Below are 12,097 nucleotides of genomic sequence, written 5' to 3' on the forward strand. Positions count from 1 at the left end.
GGAAACCAAGAAATAAGAGTTCAAGTCCCACCAGGATAAATCAAATTCCGTGCTCTGCATGAGATCCTCCAGTGCCTCAGATTATCAGACATTCAAGCAGAGCTCCCACGGCCACCTCAGTCTCTATGGCGGCCTCAGTCAAAATAATCCTTCACTCTCAAAACAAGCCACAGGCCCAGCCACCGCAAAGTCCACATGAGAGCCTCATCTGACAGAGACGTGACCAAGGTCCCATGAGAAAGGCCCAGTCAACTCTGGCTTCGATAAAAACCTCTCCATTAGAGAGCGTCCAGGAAGCTGACCCCTGAGCTGACTGAGTGGAATGTTCAGGACTACTCTCAGCGTCCAGCTACTGCCAGCCCACAGCAGCCACACAGCCCATACTTTCAGAACGCCCAAGTGACGGCTGCAGAAGGTGTGCCACACACTGTGCCAAGACTTTTGCATACATTAACCTGACCACTCCTCACAACAATCCAGGGAAGTCAGGACTATTAATATCCACAATAGACCGAGGCATGCGGAAGTTAAGAAATCTGTCTAAGGTAACATAACTAGAAAAGAACAGGGCTTGGATTGAACCCAGGCATTCTGACGCGAGTCTGTGATCTTAAACACCAGACAGTATCACGATGAAGGATAAATATATAACAAGATATAGAACACTGCCTTCCTTCTCCACTGAAGGAGTAGAAGCAGGTTGGAGAAACAATTTAATTCCCCCCAAAAATTTCAAAACTGAAATTGAGTATCATATAAATGTAAAGTATATCACGAAAATATATGCTTTATAACATACACCATACAAAACAAACAAACAAAACCAAACCGATTGCCACCAAGTCGATTCTAACTCACGGTGACCCTATAGGACATAGGAGAACTGCCCCATAGGGTTTCCAAGGAGTGGCTGGCAGATTCAAATTGCCGGCCTTTTGTTTAGCAGCCGAGTTATTACTCAACACCACCAGGGCTCCATACACCGTACCACAGCCGAAGTTTTTTATATATATATAACCCTATAGGGCAGTTCTACTCTGTCCTGTAGGGTCGCTATAAGTCAGAATTGACTGGACAGCAGTGGGTTGTTGTCATACATAATATGCCCCCCTTCAGTTCCATAGGGTCGCTATAAGTTGAAATCCACTCGATGGCAAGGGGTTTGTTTTAGTTTTTCTCAGATTGCTTTTTTTTTTAATAGACTATAGGAAGAAACCCTGGTGGCGTGGTGGTTAAGTGCTACAGCTGCTAACCAAAGGGTCGGCAGTTGGAATCCGCCAGGTGCTCCTTGGAAACTCTATGGGGCAGTCCTACTCTGTCCTATAGGGTCGCTATGAGTCGGAATCGACTCGACAGCACTGGGTTTGGTTTTGGTTTTCGGTATAGACTCTAGGTGTGGTGATTTGAAACCTCAAAGACTATGCAAAGTAAGATAAGGCAAACATAAGTGTTATTTAGCATATAAAATCACAGCAACTGGCATTATGTTGTTCATAACAATTTTTGAATTATGAATATAAAACCATAGTCATAATAACCACCTGCTGAAAGGTAACTAACTAAATTGGTTTTTTTTTAAATGTTAGAGTGCGTCATGGATTGAATTGTGTCCCCCCAAAATATGTGTCAACTTGGTTAGGCCATGATTCCCAGTATTTTGTGGTTGTCCTCCTTTTCGTGATTGTAATTTTATGTTAAAGAGGATTAGGGTGGGATTGTAACACCCTTACCCAGGTCACATCCCTGATCCAATGTAAAGGGAGTTTCCCTGGGGTGTTGCCTGCACCACCTTTTATCTCTCAAGAGATAAAACGAAGGGAAGCAAGCAGAGGAGGGGACAGCAAACCACCAAGAAATCAGTGCTGGGAGCAGAACGTGTCCATTGGACCCAGGGTCCCTGTGCCTGAGAAGCTCCTAGTCCAGGGGAAGATCAAGGAGAAGTCTGACAGAGAAAGAGGCCTTCACCTGGAGGTGACACACTGAATTTGGACTTTCAGCCTACTTTACTGTGAATAAATAAATAAATTTCTCTTTGTTAAAGCCATCCGCTTGTGGTATTTCTGCAACACTAGATGACTAAGACAGAGGGCATATTATAACAAGGAGTTAGTGGTATTGTTCATGATTTGGCAGGGTTACGATCCTTGCACTATCTTACAGTTTCCCCTCATAATAAATGAAGTTATCTCCAGGCACACTGCTATTTCTAACAGCTTACCACTGATACTTGCAAGAGTAGCTTAGCAATTATTCCTTAGAAAACTACTTAAAAAATTTCTTGAATAGAGCTAGTGTTGCTGAACTTGACATTTGTCTATCCAAGATTATTGCAAAATGGATTTGCAGTTCTCTTTAAATCTACCCTGAAGTGTTGCTCTCTTTTCACTGCTGAATGGATGTGGGGGATGTGGTGGGAACACCAAGCCTTTCCCACATTTGAAGTCTATCGGAGGCTCTGTTTCGGTGTTCTTGAAGCAATTCCTTTGGTGGGCTTTTTCACATCTTCCCCCACGTCTCCCCCTCCCCCACTTCAAGGTTGACCCTAACACAGGGTACCTATTATTCAACGTGACCCTGCAAAGACCAAGCTGTGAAGGAGCCTGCACCAGACCATGGACACATAGGATAAAAGATGCCTACGCTTTAAGCATATAAACAATCCAAAATAACTTCCTTTATAAGCACACTGATTTTTTTTTTTTAATCCCCTTTAAATTCCTATTTCATGGCACATACAGAAACAATTCATTTCTGAAAATGTTACAGTTCAAGCCTCCAGAGGGAAAACCGAGGAATTGTTTCGGTGTCTCTTACAGTTCCTGCCAGACTCCCTGTGACTGAGTCACCAGCTCCCAAAGTAATGCAAACATGAAGCCAGAGGATGAACTTCCTCATATCAGCGGGCCACCCGAATTCCCAGGATAACAAATTCTGCAGGGGCAGCAACAGGATGGAGCCCCCGCCCGATGGAGCCCAGCACTTTAATTTATTGCTGTTCCCTGCCCAGTGGCTATTTGTTGGGGCCCTAGCCCCCAGTCTGTGTGCTCCTGCGCTATCTAGTGGCCGTAGAGAGAAGTGCCTTCCTGAACTTGCCACCTGCTGGCTCCACAGCAAGCTAGACCCAGGAAGCTAGGCACTCATGTATTAATCTAGTTGCCCCCACATTTTCAGTCAGAGAGTTGAAGCTCAGGGTTAGAATGGCTTGCCTCCCAATTTCACGTCCATTAATAATCAGAACACGGACTGTATGAGGTATGAATCTAGGAAAATTGGAAGCTGCCAAAAATGAAATGGAACACTTGAAGGTAGATAGCCTAGGCATTATTGAGCTGAAATGGACTGGTATTGGGCATTTTGAATCAGACAATCATATGGTCTACTATGCCGGGAATGACAAATAGAAAAGAAATAGCAATGCATTCATAATTAAAAAGAACATTTCAAGATCTACCCTGAAGTACAATACTGTCTGTCATGTGATAATGTCCATATGCCTACAAGGAAGGCCAGTTAATACAACCATTATTCACATTTACACACCAACCACTAATGTCAAAGATGCAGAAATTGAGGATTTTTACCTTCTGTAGTCTGAAATTGGTCAAACATGCAATCAAAATGCATTGATAATTACTGGTGATTGGAATGCAAAAGTTGGAAACAAAGAAGAAGGATCAGTAGTTGGAAAATATGGCCTTGGTGATAGAAATGACGTCAGAGATTGCATGATAGAATTTTGCAAGAACACTGACCTATTCATTGGAAACACCTTTTTTCAGCAACATAAATGGCAACTATACACATGGATCTAGACAGATGGAATACACAGGAATAAAATTGACTACATCTGTAGTAAGAGACTATGGAGAAGCTCAACATCATCAGCCAGAAAAGGCCAGGGGACGACTGCAGAACATTTCATCAATTGCTCATATGCAAGTTCAAGGTGAAGCTGAAGAAAATTAAAACAAGTCTACAAGAGCCAAAGTATGACCTTGAGTATAACCCACCTGAATTTACAGACTATCTCAAGAATAGATTTGACCCATTAAACACTAATGACTGAAGACCAGGTGAGTCGTGGGATGACATCAAGGACATCATACATGAAGAAAACGAAAGGTCATTAAAAAGATAGGAATGAAAGAAAAGACCAAAATGGATGTCAGAAGAGGCTCTGAAACTTGCCCTTGAATATAGAATAGCTAAAGCAAATGGAAGAAATGATGAAGTAAAGACTTAAACAGAAGAATTGAAAAGGTAGCTCAAGAAGACAAGTATTATAATGAAATATACAAAGACCTAGAGATAGAAAACCAAAAGGGAAGAACATGCTTGGCATTTCTCAAGCTGAAAGAACTAAACAAAAAATTAAAGCCTTGAGTTGCAACAATGAAGGACTCTATGGGCAAAGAAATTGAATGACACAGGAAGAATCAAAAGAAGATGGAAGGAATACACAGAGTCACTGTACCAAAAAGAATTGGTCAATGTCCAACCATTTCAGGAGGTAGTGTAGCGATCAAGAACTGGTGGTATTAAATGAAGAAGTTGAAGCTGCAATGAAGGCACTGGTGAAAAACAAGGCTCCAGGAATTGATGGAATACCAACTGAGATGTTTTAACAAACGGATGCAATGCTGGAAGCGCTCACTTGTCTATGCCAAGAAATTTGGAAGACAGCTACATAGCCGACTGGCAGAAAGAGATCCACATTTGTGCCCATTCCAAAGACAGGGGATTCAACAGAATGTGGAAATTATTGAACAATGTCATTAACATCACATGCAAGTAAAGTTTTGCTGAAGATCTTTCAAAAGCAGTTGTAGCAGTACATCCACAGGGAACTGCCAGAAACTCAAGCTGAATTCAGAAGAGGACATGGAACAAGGGCTACCCTTGCTGATGTCAGATGGATCTTGGCTGAAGGCAGAGAACACCAGAAAGATGTTTACCTGTATTTTATTGACTATGCAAAGGCATTGGACTGTGTGGATCATAACAAGTTATGGATAACATTATGAAGAATGGGAATTCCAGAACACTTAATTGTGCTCGTGTGAAACTTGTACACAGACCAAGAGGCAGTTGTTTGAACAGAACGAAGGAATACTGAGTGGTTTAAAATCAGGAAAGGTGTATGTCAGGGTTATATGCTTTCACCATACTTATTCAATCTGTATGCTGAGCAAATAATCCAAGAAGCTGGACTATATGAAGAAGAACATGGCATTAGGTTGGAGGAAGATTCATTAACAGTTTGCATTATGCAGATGACACAACCTTGCTTGCTGAAATTGAAGAGAACTTTAAGTACTTACTGATGAAGATCAAAGACCACAGTCTTCAGTATGGATTACACTCAACATACATAAAGAAGACAAAAATCTTCATAACTGGACCAATAAGCAACATCATGATAAACAAAGAAAAGATTGAAGTTATTAAGAATTTCATTTTACTTGGATCCTCAATCAACGCCTATGGAAGCAGAAGTCAAGAAGTGAAGAAATAAAATGATGCACTGGGCTGTGAAAGATCTCTTTAAAGTGTTAAAAAGCAAAGGCATTACTTTAAGGACTAAGGTGCACCTGACCCGAGGCATGTTGTTTTCAACTGCATCATATGCATGTGAAAGCTGGACAATGAATAGTGATGCCTTTGAATTATGGTGTTGGTGAAGAATATTGAATATATCATGGACTGTCAGAAGAACAAACAAATCTGTCTTGGGAGAAGTACAGGTAGAATGCTCATTAGAAGCAAGGATAGCGAGACTTCATCTTACATACTTTGGACATGTTATTAGCAGAGACCAGTCCCTGGAGAAGGACATCGTGCTTGGTAAAGAAGAGGGTTAGGGGAAAAGTGAAAGGCCCTTAATAAGATGGATTGACACAGTGGCTGCAACCATGGGCTTGAGCATTACAATGGTGAGCATGGCGCAGGACTGGGCAGTGTTTCGTTCTGTTGTGCAAATGGTCACTATGAGTCAGAATCAACTTGACAGCACCTAACAACAGCAACAACAGTATATCATTATTCTATTTGGGGAAGTTGGCTATGCATGGAACAGTTGACAATGCAATGATATAATGTAAGTTGTGTTCAATCTTACTTCTTCATTCTCTTGTTAAGGTTTCAACTTACTGTCTTTTTCCTTGTATTAGGATTTCTCAGCTTGTTTCTTGCTACGTTATTCCTCCTTTTCCTCGTAGACTGTGATGTTAGGTGAATCTCAACATTTGGGGGGAATGCAGGTTGACTACATGACTCACAACATTCCTTTCACATTTAATAACTGACATCAAACACTGTGGTGTGGTGGTGGGACTTTTCCTTATTTTCTGTCACATCCAAGTGTTGGGCTGCTCTCAAAGAGCTTAGACTCTGGTCCAAGAGGCTCATGGAACCCCAATCAATAGTTTGTTGTTGTTGTGTGCCGTGGAGTTGATTCTGACTCATAGCAATCCCATATGAGTGAGTAGAACTGTCCCTTAGGGTTTTCTTGGCTGTAATCTTTGTGGAAGCTAATCGCCAGATCTTTTTCTCTCACAGCAGCTGGGTGAGTTTGAACTGCCAAACTTTTCGGCAGCCAGGTGGGCACAACCATTGTGCCACCAGGGCTCCCAACTGACCGACCAGCCGACCAACCCACCCGTTGCCATTGAGTTGATTCTGGTTCATAGTGACCCTATAGTCGATAGTTTATGAAGTGCTAAATTTTGTGCCTACAACTGTACTAGAGGTTCAGAGGCCACACTGGAGTATTTAGGAGAGATTGTCAGTGCATTTGTGTGTTGATAAGAGAAAGTGGTGGGAAAGGGGAGAGGACTTAGACGTGGGAACAGCACAAGCAAAAGCAGAGACGCACAGCTAGGCTGCTGCTGTGAGTGAATCGGGTGGGATGGTGTGGGCAGGACAGGCCTGACTTCAGCAGGTCACCTGGTCATTGGTGAAAAAAACTGGGAGGGTAGAGCCAGATGGGGCAGGGGGTACAGTGGTGGACCTAGGCCAGAGAGAAGATATTTCTTCTTCCAAATTCTTTTCAAAAATTATTATCAGCCTTCAAAATCCCCCAAGGCAACTGTTATGGGTTGAATGGTACCCACCTCCCCCAAAATATGTGTTGGAATCCCAAACCCTATACCTGCGGATGTAATCTCCCATTTGGAAGCAGGGTTTTCTTCATTATGTTAATGAGTCCATATTAGCATAGGGTGTGACTTAAACCAACCACTTTTGAACTATAGAAAGAGCAGATTAGGCACAGAAGAAATCGAGTGCAGTTGGGGTAAGCGAGGAATCCTGGGCTAAAGATGCTGAAACAAGGATTTTTCCTCTGAGCGGTCAGAGAGAGATTTCCCTAGAGCCATGCCCTGAATTTGGACTTCTAGCCTCCAGAACTGTGAGAAAATAAACTTCTGCCTCTTACAGCCACCCACTTGTGGTATTTCTGTTACAGTAGCACTAGGAGACTAAGGCAGAAACCATCCTCAAAAAGAGCAGAGAATACATGGAGGAACTGCTGAGAAAAGTCCCTGGTTATTTGAGGAAGACAGCCTAATAAAAAAAGAATTAGGAGTGGGAACAGGAATCATAAAGAATCTTGGCATCGGGTGCTAAAAAGCAGTGATGTTACTAGGGTTGGTGTCACCCACTGCAGTAACTCATGGTGTCACCCCCCACCCCCACCACCCAGGTTGGGTGAGGCTGGCCTGCCAACCACCCCATGGTGGGTGGAGCAGCAGCCCTACCCGCCCCCCATGCAGGGCCAAGTGCCAAGCTGTTTGGCTTTGTCCCTCCTTACCTGGGGCTCTCCACAGCTCCTCTCCTCTCCCACTGGCCAAGGCGGAGACCCTTCTCTCCACCCAATGGTAGGCTTCGCAACCTGGCTGCCTGTACCCTGATAGGTGGGTGGATGTGACATGTTACCGCACTGGGTGACAACCAATCCTAGTGACTGGTGGTTGGCAGGGGTAGATGGGGCTGATGAGTTACCACTGAGTGATGGGTGACACCTACATTAGTGAAGCCAATGCTTTGGCGGCTCCTCCCTCAGCAGCACCAGCCTACCTGCTGTTGTCAGTGCAGACCCTGGGGTCATTTTGGTGTCATCAACTCTGATAGTGTCAAGGGTGCGGTCCACACCCCCTGCACCACTATAGTGATGCTGCTGGCTAAAAGCACAGTTGTAAGACTGATGTCTAAGTTGTGTCCTCACCACTGTGGCTGCCATCACCAGATTAGTGCATTCACTATGTGTTTTCCCCTCCATAGCTCATTCATCATCCAAGTTGGCCACACAAGTAAATATTGGTACAAGTGCTATCAATCAAAAAGAAATGGCCATCTGGCTAAAGGAAAAGCAGGTCAAAACATGCTTGGAGGAATCATACTACGCAGGACTCTCGCTCTGAAACTCCATACAAACTTAACTCAACCAAGGCCTTTTCCAAATTTTATGACTGTAAAATGCAACCCAACAAATACTCTTCCCCGTGAAACACTTGATATGTTTTATATCTAAAATAACAATATCACAGATGTAAGTAAACCTTGTGCCGCAGGCACTGATAGGTCTCGTACTTGTCAAGCAAGATGCTAAATAAAAGAGACTTTTTCTATTTTGTAGTCCAAAGAGCAGCTGGAGAGGAGACAGAACCCAAGAGAACTAGGAACCAGAGCTGTTACACAAGGTAGAGGAAAAAGAAACCCACAGCCAAGGTTCTCAGTCCCAAAATATCCCAGCCAGGAAGCTCAATGGAACAGTTTTCCATGGAAAACAGGAGACACGTATTATAAATAATGAAGTGGGCAGGGCCGGGGTGAGACAGGGTGAAGGGGTGAGCTGACCCCAGAGGCCCTTCTATGTGGGCCTGCCTTCCAGCTATAGAAGCAGTTGTGAGGTCCAGGACATTGAATATTTATATTCTTCTTATAAAATGTGCCTTTTATGGAGTCAGCTAGTCACATTCTACTGTGTCAAAAGCATTCCTTAAAGTTACATCCGATTACATTTTCCATCTCTCCTTGCCATCCAGTCAGTATCCATGGACACTGGTTTTTACTTGGAAACGGGGAAGGAGGATGGGGCAAGGGCTCTGGTGGAGGGTCCTGGTAACCTGCCTGGAATGCTAATTTCACATATAATTTAAAAAATACAATAAACATGTTAGCTGCCAATATCAATAGGAAGGGCCTTGAACGTAAGTGCTGGTCATTCAGAGTTTAAACATAACATCAGTTCTCAATGACAACCAAGACACAAAAACTTTATGATCAAACTGTGCCGTTGAGACCCTGAGATCGTTTAGAATCATTACTCTCCTCCCAATTTTTCATTGGAATTGCATTAAGAACAGAGACCAGAGGCGCCCTGAATGCCCAATAGGAGTTAGTCAGCATGAAAAAGCCAAACTATGCCTGCAGACATATTAACATATCAAAAATCAGAAAGTTTCAATTCATAGACAGGCACCCCATCACTGATGAAGAGTGCACATGGACTCAAAAGCCAGAGAAATGGAATCTGACCTGGGAGATAAGACTCTGAGGTGAGAGCCAGCAGGAGGTGCCCAGAAGGCAAGGCCAGGAACTGGCGCCGGTGAACAGAGGGTCCAGGGAGCTCCTGGGGCCCCAACGACTGCTGCTGCCTTGTTGACCCTCTCAGCACGCTCCTTCTTCCCTTTCCCTTCTGGCCTGGAAAATCTGTTAACAGGTTCTTTCACCCAATATTTTGATAGTGCCACTGCTTCCACCTCAGATGCCTAATCACCACTCACTCAATTCCCCCAAAGCCACTCACCTATCTTAAGAGTCACCTCTTGTATGGGAGCATCTCCTTCCAAGCCTTCCCTTGTTTTTAAACTACCCTCTGGCAGGGACCATTCTCTCTGCTGAGCCCCACTGTACTTACCCAGTAGGGAGACAGAGGGGAGCATTTATCCATCAGCTCCTTTCTACTGATCACTCCATTGGGCTAACCCCCTCCCCCCGCAACTTCCAGGTTGTGTATGTGTGGGCACCAAGGGCATACACCCAGAGTCCCATGCCTAGGCAACTCCAGAGAAGCCCCAGAGCAGGACGTGAAAGTGTGCCATGTGCTGCACCTGTGTGGCTCCGGTCAGAGCAGAGCCAGCGAGGAAGGTGTAAAGTAGTAGCTAGGAGGTGTCCTATATAGAAAGAACAGGTCTGTACACTGAAGCACATTGGCACTGATGGGGGTGGTGAGAGGGTTCTGGTGGGCTCCACTGGGCAGTGCTACGGGAGGCAGAATCAAAAGCAGTGAGAACAGAAAACATCTGGCTTCTTGGAAAAGTTTATCTCCAACTCCAGGCATGATGTCGCTCAACTTACATGTCACAACAAGACAACAATCAATAACAACCAAAATTATGTGTGTGGTTACACAGGTCAATATGTACACATATATGTGTATAGGAAGGTGTATGTGTGTATACATGTGTGCACGTATAGGTGTATCTGTAGACATGCGTATATACGTATGTGTGTTTGCTGCATACATATTCATTTATATAATAAAGCACAGAGGGGGCACAATGTCAGATACTTCCTAAACCAAAATCAAAACCAAACCCAGTGCTGTCGAGTCGATTCCGACTCATAGTGACCCTATAGGACAGAGTAGAACTGCCCCATAGAGTTTCCAAGAAGCGCCTGGCAGATTTGAACTGCTGACCTCTTGGTTAGCAGCCGTAGCACTTAACCACTACACCACCAGGGTTTCCAGATACTTCCTAGACATAAACAAATACCTCGCAAGATTAGTTTACTGGGTTTGAAGGCTTAGGGCCATAGTTTCGTGGGACCACTAGGTCAATTGGTATAATATAGTTCATAAAGTTTTTGTTCTACGTCCTAGTTCAGTGAGTAGCCTCTGGGGTCTTAAAGCTTATAAGTGGCCATCTAAGATACAACTATTGCTCTCTACTCATAAGGAACAAAAGAGAAAGAAGGAAATCAAAGACTCTAAGAAGAAACTAGTCTACAGGACTAATAGTCTATACAAACCATGGCCTCACCCTGACAACAGAAGAACTAGATGGTGCCCACCTACCACTACTGACCATTCTGACCAGGGACATAATAGGTGGTCCCAGAAAGAATGGGAGAAAAATGTAAAACAAAACTCAAATTCTTTAAAAAAAGGCCAGACTTACTGGACCGCTTGAGACTAGAGGTGCCCCAGAGACTATCGCCCTGAGATAGTCTTTAAACTTGGAACTGAAACCACTCCCGGAGGCCACCTTTCAACTAAATAACAGATTGGCTCATAAAGTAAACAATATCACCCGTGAGTGCTGTGCTCATTTAAAAAAAATCATCTATATGAGACCAAACAGTCAACAGTTACCTAAGGCAAAGATGAGAAGGTAAAAGCAGAGGAAGGGAAACTATATTAATGGAAAGGCAACAACCAAAAAGGAAATAATGAGAATGTTGACACAGTGTGAAAAATGTAACCAGTGTCACCGAACAATATGTATAGAAATTGTTAAATAAAAACCTAATTTGCTGTGTAAACCAAAAACAGAATAAAATACTTTTAAAAAGACCAGACAGCAGTCCAGCTGGCTGCTGGCACAAGCCATCTACCATGAGTGAAAATCGGTTCCTGCACTTCACCTCCTCTTGACAGGTCCCAGGGGCCATGCCACAAGGTAAGCAAGGAAACAGAAGTACAGATTCTGAGAATTTAGGAAGGTATGCAGTGGAAGTATTGTTCAGAGGTCAAGTAATCTATCTCTCCTTTTATATACAGTTGAGGAGATGCAGAGAAGAGACGAGGCTTTTTAAGACCTCAGCCAGCTTATGACAGATGTGGGCCTAGAACACAGGTTAGCTTACAGCATACTCATCTGTACCTTACAAGCTGGAAGAAAAACCCTCAAGTGACATACCTTCATGTTTTAGTACAAGAGTTAGCAAATGGCACATTTCTGCGAAGCGGGACCATGAAAGCAGCGCCAATTTCATAGGTTCTGCTCTTTATTTCCGTATCTGGGTGTTACACAGACTCCTGCAGCTCCCCTAGCAGGGTCACATTCTACTCCCGCCCACGGAACACTGCCAC

This window comes from Elephas maximus, chromosome 23 (genome assembly GCF_024166365.1).
Source record: "Elephas maximus indicus isolate mEleMax1 chromosome 23, mEleMax1 primary haplotype, whole genome shotgun sequence".
Classification (NCBI taxonomy): Eukaryota; Metazoa; Chordata; class Mammalia; order Proboscidea; family Elephantidae; genus Elephas; species Elephas maximus.